Genomic DNA, 10231 nt, shown 5'->3' with positions numbered 1-10231 from the left:
AATACCTAGAAACATACAACCTACCTTACATGAGTCATGAAGAACAAAAAATCTGAGCAGATCTAGAACTAGTGAAGAGATTGCAGCAGTAACCAAAAGCTCCAGAAAGAAAAGCCCAAAATCAGATGGCTTTGCCAGAGAATTTTACCGATTCATATAAAGGAGAACTTACACTCAGTCCTTCTAAAACTATTCCCAAAAATGAGAGGAAGGGACACTTCAAAACTCATTTCATGAGGTTGGCGCTATCCTGATACCAACACTAGACAAAGATCGTACGAGAAAAGAAATTAGAGACCAATATCGCTGAGGATATTGATGGAATAATCCTCAACAAAATATTAGCAAACTAATTCACAACAACACATAAAAGGATTATACCTATGACAAAGTGGAATTTATTCTTGGAAGGCAACGATAGTTTAAAGTAGGAAACATCAATGTAATACCACCATATTAACACAATGAGGGCCAAGTCATGATCTTCTTGGTGCAGAAAAAAAAACATTTTCAAAATTCAACGCTCTTTCATGTCAAAAACACTCCACACTAAAATTAGAGTAGAAGGAAGTTATTTCAATATAACAAAGACCATATATGAATGACCCACGGCTAACATTATTCTCAACAGTGAAAAATGAAGTTGGGAACAAAGAAGGATACTCTCTTTTGCTACTCTACTTCTGTTAACGAGGACTGGCAGTCGTAGCCCAAGCAATTAGAAGGAAAAATAAAAAAGACATCTAATTTGGAAAGAGAAAGTAAATTATCTCTGTTCAGTGATGACTTATCTTGCAGGTAGAAACGCAAAGACTCCACAACTACCAAACCACATTCAGAAGTTGCGCTGATACAAACCCAACACTCAGTTGTGCTTCTATATACCAGCAGTGAACAATCAGCAAGAAAATAAGAAAAAAAAGTCCCATTAAATAGCATCAAAAAGAATAAGATACTTAGAATAAACTTAACCAAGTGGGCAAAAGACTTGTACAGTGAAAACTACTAATCATGCTGAAAGAAATTAAAGAAGACAAAACATGCTCATGGATTGGAAGACTGAATTGTTGAATGTCCTTACTACCCAAAAGTGATCTACAGATTCAGTGAATCCTCATCAAAACCCCATGCATACTGTTTTGATTACTGCAGTTTGTAGTATACTTCACATGTGGGATTGTGATACCCCACTTTGTTCTTTTCAAGATTGCTTTGGCTATTTGGGGTCTTTTGTGGTTCATAAAATTTTAGGATGTCCATTCTAGTCTGTAAAAAACTGTTGATGTTTTGAGTGGAATTGCATTAAACCTGTAGATTGCTTTGGGTAGTATGGACGTTTCAACGCATTGATTCTTCAATCTGTGCATGAAAAGATGCTCAGCCTCCACTAATCATAATGGAAGCAATGAAAAGAAGATGATATCCACCTTCTTCCTGTCAGAATGGCTAAATAAGAAAAACCCAAGAAACAACAGGTGTTGGTCGGATGCAGAGAGAGAAGGAACTCGTGCTGTTGGGGAGTTGCAAACTGGTACAGCCACTGTGGAAAACGTATGCACGTGTCTCAAAAAGTTAAAAATAGAATACTATGTGATGCAGTACTTCCACTACTGGGTTGTTTGCCCAAAGAATACAAAAACACGAACTAGAAAAGATATGCACCTCTACATTTATTGCAGGATTATTACAATAGCCAAGATTCAGAAGCACCCAAGTGTCCATTGATGATGACGGAAAAAGAAAAAGTTACACATACACACACACATACACACACACACACACAGAGGAATATTATAAGCTAAAAGATGGGATCTTGCCATTCCAACACACAGATGGCCCAGAGGGTATAGTTAGTGAAGGAATTCATTCAAGAGAGACAAATACATATGACTTCACTCATAGGTGGAATTTAGAAGTAGAACAGAAAGAGACAAAGAAAAAGAAAAGGAGAGATAAAAAAACCAGACCTTTAATTACAGAGACCCAACAGATGGTTGCCAGAGGTGAGGTGGGGGGGGGGGGGGGCTGAAATAGGTATGGGGATTAAGAGTACACTTTTCTTGATGAACGCTGAGAAATGTATAAAAATTTGTTAATCATTACATTGTACACACTTAAACTATATAACACTGTATGATATTATATGTCAATTTTAAAGTGGCATTTTTTTTCAGAATAAAAAAAAAATATCCTAAAATTTATATGAAGTTTCAAAGGACCCCCAGTAGTTAAACTGTCTTGAAACAGATGTGCAGAGGGTAAGATGGTGGAAGAGTAGGGGTCCTCAACTCACCTGGCCCCCCAAAATACCTAGATAACTTCAAAACATCCTGAACACCTATGAATGAATTCAACCTGAGATTTAAAGAGAACAGCTGGAATGTCTAGAGAGAAAGTTTTCGCTTCTAACAAGGTAGGAAGGCAAAAAAAACAAAAAGAAAAAAGAAATAAGTGGGGAGGGGAACCAAGAGTAGCCAGGCTAAAGCGGAAGTGCAAAAGCTCCTGGGCAAGAAAGCCCAGCCCTGGAGAGGCGGGAACTTTAAAAATCCATGCCGGAGTTTTCCCTGTCAGAAAAGTGTTTTAACAGGGAAATGGGCAAAACACAGAAGGGGCAATGAAGGCTCGAGATTGTTGGAGTCACTATAAGAGGAGGGGCGCTTGGGGGAAAGCTCACTCAAACCACGGTCGGATTCAGTAAAGGGACTGGAGTGCGTGCCACCAGCCTCTCAAGGGATTTGGGATAAGCCAGTTGGTTAGGCGGGCTGGCTCTAGACCGAGGGGGCTGACCCTGTTCCCCTTGGGAGAGGTGGTCCCCGGGAGTGCAGGTCCAGTGGCACAGGGCCCGGGATCCCAGGGCGCCCAAGCAGACAAAGCAGCGATCCTGATCCTCCTGGGACAGGTGCAAGTGGGGGAGGAGGGACAGGACAAGCAAGAATTTCCTGCCACTGGGCGCCCCGCGGCTGTGCAGATCAGTGTACCTGTGCCTGCCCCCGGGAGCATCTAAGCAGGTGCGGACTGGGAACTGCGGTTCGTACTCACGGGGAGCTCAACTCAGAGCTGGAAATCTGGCTGCTGCCATTTTTGTTTGCCTCCTTTACCTTGTACCTGGGAGAGGGGGGCCTCTAGGGAACAAAGGCCTCACAGGATAAACAGCTCATACTGACCCAGACCGGCAAAGGGCAGGACATTTGCCCCGGCACAGAACCTGAGAATCAGCACAACAGACCAATCCCAGGAGAACTGCGGAAAGAACAAGGGAAGAGCAGTTTATTGAGCAAGAAGCACTGGGAAGCTCCAGGACTGAGGAAAATAGTATATAGGACTAGAGGTCCTTTTAGTTTCTTTTATTACAACTATTTTTATATCAAACATAAAAATTTCCAATATTTTTTTCTCATTTGTGCCTTAACTACAATATTTTACCAGCTCTTCATTTTTAAGTTTTTTTTTCCTTTTTGTGTTTCATATTTCGACAATTACATGTTACAGTATTTTTTTTTACTTCTGGAATCCCTTAAATGAATTCAATTTAATTTTGGTAGACATAGGAGATATGTTTTTTTTTTTTTTTTGCCTCGTTTTGCTTTACAATGGTGGAAATTAGTACCTTCAAAACATGCCCCACATACACCCAAACAAAGTGGAATACCCATGTTGGTTCATTCTGTGAGATTATATTCTTCTTCCTTCCATTCTGCCCCCCTCTTTTATCTTGTTTATGTTTGGTGGTCAGTGTTGGGCTTTTATATAAGTATTGGTGGTTTAATAAATTTGGGATTGAGCATCGTCTAACATAGAGAACAAAATACATGTGAACCAAGAGGATACACTCTCTAAGAACCAGGTAGATGACATTCTCTCTCAACTACCATTCCTCACTGCCACTACCTCCCCCTTTTTTTCTTTTTCCAGTTCAATATTTTCTTTTTCTTTCTTTCTTTTTCTTTTTTTTTTTTTTTTTTTTGCTTTTTTGTTTCTATTTCTCTGTTTTGGCTTTTAGTTTTTCTATTGCTTTTTTAGAATTGTGTTTTACTTTAGTGGTCCTTTGGTTTTATTTTGTTCTGTTCTTTTTTTTTATTCTGTTCTCTGACCTTGTCGAGATCATCTAGGGTATACTTTACTTAGGACTTTACTTTTGACTCAAGCTATTCATACAGCCACGCTGCATAGACAAAGGACTAAAGGAAGAATTCACCACAAAAGAAAGCACTGGAAACAGTGTCTGCCACAGAGTTACAGATTTGATTTCAATACGATGTCTAAATTCAATTGAGAATGAGAAGTACAATTATAAAGCTACGGTGGCTCTGGAAAAGTGCATAAGGACTCTAAAGACCTCATTACTGATAATTGAGATGTATGGGCCAAAATTCAAAGTAGAATAAATGACATGCAACCCAGTAGATGTTCTAAGTGCTAAGGTTAATGAGGTGGAAGAGAGAGTGAGTATATAGGAGAAGAGTTGATGGTAAGGAAGGAAGCTGAGGAAAATGAGAAAAACAATTAAGAGTCCATGAGGAAGGCTTAGGGAAATAAATGATAGCTTGAGAAGGAAAAATCACGTCTAATTGGGATTCCAGAAGAGGCTGAGAGAGGAGGAGAGAGAGGACCACAAAGTGTATTTGAGCAAATCATAGCTGAGAACTTCCCAAATCTAGGGAAGGAAACAGGCATTCAGATCCAAGAGATAGAGAGGACCCCCCACCCAAACAATAAAAATTGTTCAACACCTTGACATTCAACAGTGAAACTTCAAATTTCAAAGATAAAGAGAAATTCTTAAAGCAGTGTGAGACAAGAGATCCTTAACTTATATGAAAGCACATGAAAAAAAGTAAGGTTGGGAAAGCACATGAAACACAGGGGGAGAGTTGCATGCCCTCTCTTATCTTACTCAGATAACCAGAAACTGTGCAATGAAGCTTGTTCTCATCCCCAGCTCTATTCCAAAAATCCCTTCCTGCATACTCCAGTGACATGGAAGTTCGCACATCATGAAAATGTGAACTTATTCCTGCTTGCTGTTATCTTTCCAAGTAGTCTTTCTGGTAGTTATGCTATTACACTAGATTTGAAGACATTGCATTGGCAGAATAAAGGTGGGAAAATCGGAATGTGGAACTAAGATTGGCTGAGGGCCTACTAGACACCACATGCTGCAGGTCGTTATTTTCAGCCTTTTCCCTTAAAATCATCAACTGTTACTATGAGGCGGGCTTCACTACTTCCTTTCTGCAGGTGGGGCTCAGAGAAGAAAGCAAGTGATCACAGAAGTCTAAGAAGGTGTCAAATGGACTGTCAAAGGCCAACTTGAATGGGCTTTTCAGCACCAATTTTGAGGCAATTATGGCATCAAATAAATAGTGAGAGTAAAGATGGTAATCTCTAGGGTGAACTAGGAATCAGAGGGTCATGTGACATTCATACATACATACATAATTAAATAAAGTAGAACATAAACTCTATCCCACTGTCAAATGCCAAATGATAAACGTAGAAGGAATGAAGAATTAGAAAAACATCATTCAACGATTATCACAGGCATAAGTGATTCATGAAAGAATCATAAATGCATGCTCAGTCTGCACAAATCTAAAAGCAGGCATTGAACCATAACAGTACTCCAAGTTTAGATAATTAAGGGTGGGAGGGTATGAAATACTAGGGAAAATCTGTCCCAAAGATATGCAAGGTCTGTACACTGAAAATTTCAAAACATTTCTGAGAAAAAAATTTATTTATTTTATTTAAAAGTTTTTATTTATTTATTCATGAGACACACACAGAGAGGGGGGCGTGCAGAGACACAGGCAGAGAGAGAGAAGCAGACTCCATGCAGAGAGCCCGATGTGGGACTCGATCCCAGGACTCCAGGATCATGCCCTGGGCCAAAGCAGGCGCTAAAGCACTGAGCCACCCAGGTGTCCCCTGAGGAAAATTTTAAATGACCTACATCAATGGAGAAACATACAGTTTTCTTGGGTCTGAAGATTCACTCAGTATTGTTAGGGTGAAAATTCTCCCCAAATATTCAATGCAATCCCAATCAAAATATTACTAGACATTCTTAAAGAAATGAAGAATCTGATTCTAGAATTCTTGTGGAAATGCAAAAGAACCAGACTAAGAAAAACAACTTGGAAAAAGAGGAACAAAGTTAGAGGAAGGACACTATCTTGTTTAGAGAGTCATCGTGATGAAGTAATAAAGAGAATGTGGTACTGCATTAAGAGAAAGAAGTGGATCGGTGGATCAGATTAAATTACCCAGAAATAAACCTGCATATACATGAAAAGCTGATTTTTGATAAAGGGTCACAGATAACTCAATGGTGTGCAACAAATAGTCTTCAAAAACTGGTGCTGGAACAAGTGGATATTTACTTGTATCAAAAATTGATTCATGTCTTGCACCTTATACAAAAGTTAATTAAAATGGGCTCATAGGTCTAAGTATGAAACCTAAAACTATGAAACGTTTAAAAGAAAACCCTTTTGACCTTGGGTTAGGTGAAGATTTTCTGGATATGACACACCTAAAGCATCATCTGTGAGTGAACAAACTGCTAAAATGGACCTCTTCAAAATTAAACACTGTGCTTCCTATGGTAATGTTGAGATAAGGAAAAGAAAATATGAGAGAAAATAATTGCTAATCATATAGGGATAAAGACCTTTGTATCCAGAATATAGAAAATCTGTCTAAAGTCAATAAGAAGAGATGGATGCCAGCAAGATGGCAGAGTAGGAATCCACAGATCTCCATCCTCCACAGAGACAATGATTTAATAAACATACATGGTCAAAGAAGCCTTAATGGGAACTCCAGAAACCCATTAGTAAATCACATTAACCCCAGGAAACCTCAAAGTTAAGAATAGTCACATTTAAATGGGGGAGGAGGGTATATGCTAAATCAAAGATGACAGTCTTTCCCTCAAGCCAGCATAGGCTGGCATAAGTGAGAGGAAAAGCCCACCTCCTGGCTTCTCCATTAGGAGGTTAGAGAAGAGTAGAACATGCTTCCAATGTTCAGACTTTTTTTTGGAACTGCCCAAGGGACGGGTTGCTATCTCACCTGACTTGGAGCTTTGATGGGATACTAGCATACATTGGTTGCCTAGGGGCCACTGAGAAGAAAAGTGAACTCAGCCTCACCAGAAAACTGGCAGTACCACAGATGGAGGCTAGTACAGCTAACCACAATCAGAAGAATATATGCAGCTGTGGAGACATTACAAGTTATGTAACAGAATTTTTTAAAAAAAAAAAGTTCCAAAGGAGACTACTATGAACAACTATAAACAAATGGGATAATCTGGAAGAGGTGAATAAATACCTAGAAACATACAACCTACCTTGACTGAGTCATGAAGAAACAAAAAATCTGAGCAGATCTAGAACTAGTGAAGAGATTGCAGCAGTAACCAAAAGCTCCCAGAAAAGAAAAGCCCAAAATCAGATGGCTTTGCCAGAGAATTTTACCGATCATATAAAGGAGAACTTACATCAGTCCTTCTAAAACTATTCCCAAAAATTGAAGAGGAAGGGACACTTCAAAACTCATTTTCATGAGGTTGGCGCTATCCTGATACCAACACTAGACAAAGATTCTACGAGAAAAGAAAATTAGAGACCAATATCGCTGAGGAATATTGATGGAATAATCCTCAACAAAATATTAGCAAACTCAATTCAACAACACATTAAAAGGATTATACTCTATGACAAAGTGGAATTTATTCTTGGAAGGCAACGATAGTTTAAAGTAGGAAAACCAATCAATGTAATACACCATATTAACACAATGAGGGCCAAAGTCATGATCTTCTTGGTGCAGAAAAAAAACATTTTCAAAATTCAACGCTCTTTCATGTCAAAAACACTCCACACTAAAATTATGAGTAGAAGGAAGTTATTTCAATATAACAAAGACCATATATGAAATGACCACGGCTAACATTATTCTCAACAGTGAAAAACTGTAAGTTGGGAACAAAGAAAGGATACTCTCTTTTGCTACTCTACTTCTGTTCAACAGAGGACTGGCAGTCGTAGCCCAAGCAATTAGGAAAGAAAATAAAAAAGACATCTAATTTGGAAAGGAAGAAGTGAAATTATCTCTGTTCAGTGATGACATTATCTTGCAGGTAGAAAACCGCAAAGACTCCACAACTACCAAACACATTCAGTAAGTTGCCTGATACAAACCCAACACTCAGTTGTGCTTCTATATACCAGCAGTGAACAATCCAGCAAGTAAACTAAGAAAAAAAAGTCCCATTTAATATAGCATCAAAAAGAATAAGATACTTAGAATTAAACTTAACCAAGTGGGCAAAAGACTTGTACAGTGAAAACTACTAAATCATGCTGAAAGAAATTAAAGAAGACATAACATGCTCATGGATTGGAAGACATGAATTGTTGAAATGTCCTTACTACCCAAAGTGATCTACAGATTCAGTGCAATCCTCATCAAAACCCCATGGCCATACTGTTTTGATTACTGCAGCTTTGTAGTATACTTTCACATGTGGGATTGTGATACCCCCAACTTTGTTCTTTTTCAAGATTGCTTTGGCTATTTGGGGTCTTTTGTGGTTCCATACAAATTTTAGGATTGTCCATTCTAGTTCTGTAAAAAACTGTTGATGTTTTGAGTAGGAATTGCATTAAACCTGTAGATTGCTTTGGGTAGTATGGACGTTTCAACAGCATTGATTCTTCCAATCTATGTGCATGAAAAGATGCTCAGCCTCACTAATCATAATGGAAATGCAAATGAAAAGAAGAATGAGATATCCACCTTATTCCTGTCAGAATGGCTAAAATAGAAAAACACAAGAAACAACAGGTGTTGGTCAGGATGCAGAGAGGAGAAGGAACACTCGTGCTGTTGGTGGAGTTGCAAACTGGTACAGCCACTGTGGAAAACAGTATGCACGTGTCTCAAAAAGTTAAAAATAGAATTACTATGTGATGCAGTACTTCCACTACTGGGTGTTTGCCCAAAGAATACAAAAACACGAACTAGAAAAGATATGCACCTCTACATTTATTGCAGGATTATTTACAATAGCCAAGATTCAGAAGCAACCCAAGTGTCCATTGATGCATGAACGGAAAAAGAAAAAGTTACACATACACACACACATACACACACACACACACAGAGGAATATTATACAGCCATAAAAGGAATGGGATCTTGCCATTTCCAACAACACAGATGGACCCAGAGGGTATAGTGCTTAGTGAAGGAATTCATTCAGAGAAAGACAAATAACATATGACTTCACTCATAGGTGGAATTTAAGAAGTAGAACAGAAAGAGACAAAGAAAAAGAAAAGGAGAGATAAAAAAACCAGACCTTTAATTACAGAGACCAAACAGATGGTTGCCAGAGGTGAGGTGGGGGGGGGGGGGGCTGAAATAGGTCATGGGGATTAAGAGTACACTTTTCTTGATGAACGCTGAGAAATGTATAAAATTGTTAAATCATTACATTGTACACCTTAAACTAATATAACACTGTATGATAATTATATGTCAATTTTTAAAGTGGCATTTTTTTTCAGAAATAAAAAAAAATCATCCTAAAATTTATATGAAGTTTCAAAGGACCCCCAGTAGTTAAAACTGTCTTGAAACAGATGTGCAGAGGGTCAAGATGGTGGAAGAGTAGGGGTCCTCAACTCACCTGGCCCCCCAAACTTACCTAGATAACTTTCAAAACATCCTGAACACCTATGAATGAATTCAACCTGAGATTTAAAGAGAACAGCTGGAATGCTAGAGAGAAAAGTTTTCGCTTCTAACAAGGTAGGAAGGCAAAAAAGAAAACAAAAAGAAAAAAGAATAAAGTGGGGGAGGGGAACCACGAGTAGCCAGGCTAAAGCGGAGTGGCAAAAGCCTCCTGGGCAAGAAAGCCCAGCCCTGGAGAGGCGGGAACTTTAAAAATCCATGCCGGAGTTTTCCCTGTCAGAAAAGTGTTTAACAGGGAAATCGGGCAAAACACAGAAGGGGCAATGAAGGCTCGAGATTGTTGGAGTCACTATAAGAGGAGGGGCGCTTGGGGGAAAGCTCACTCCAAACCACGGTCGGATATCAGTAAAGGGCTGGAGTGCGTGCCACAGCCTTCCAAGGCATTTGGGATAAGCCAGTTGGTTAGGCGGGCTGGCTCTAGACAGAGGGGGCTGTACCCTGTTCCCTTTGGGAGAGGTGGTCCC

This window comes from Canis lupus, chromosome X (genome assembly GCF_011100685.1).
Source record: "Canis lupus familiaris isolate Mischka breed German Shepherd chromosome X, alternate assembly UU_Cfam_GSD_1.0, whole genome shotgun sequence".
Taxonomy (NCBI): Eukaryota; Metazoa; Chordata; class Mammalia; order Carnivora; family Canidae; genus Canis; species Canis lupus.
The sequence above is the reverse complement of the archived record's forward strand: the minus strand, read 5'-3'. Positions refer to the sequence as shown.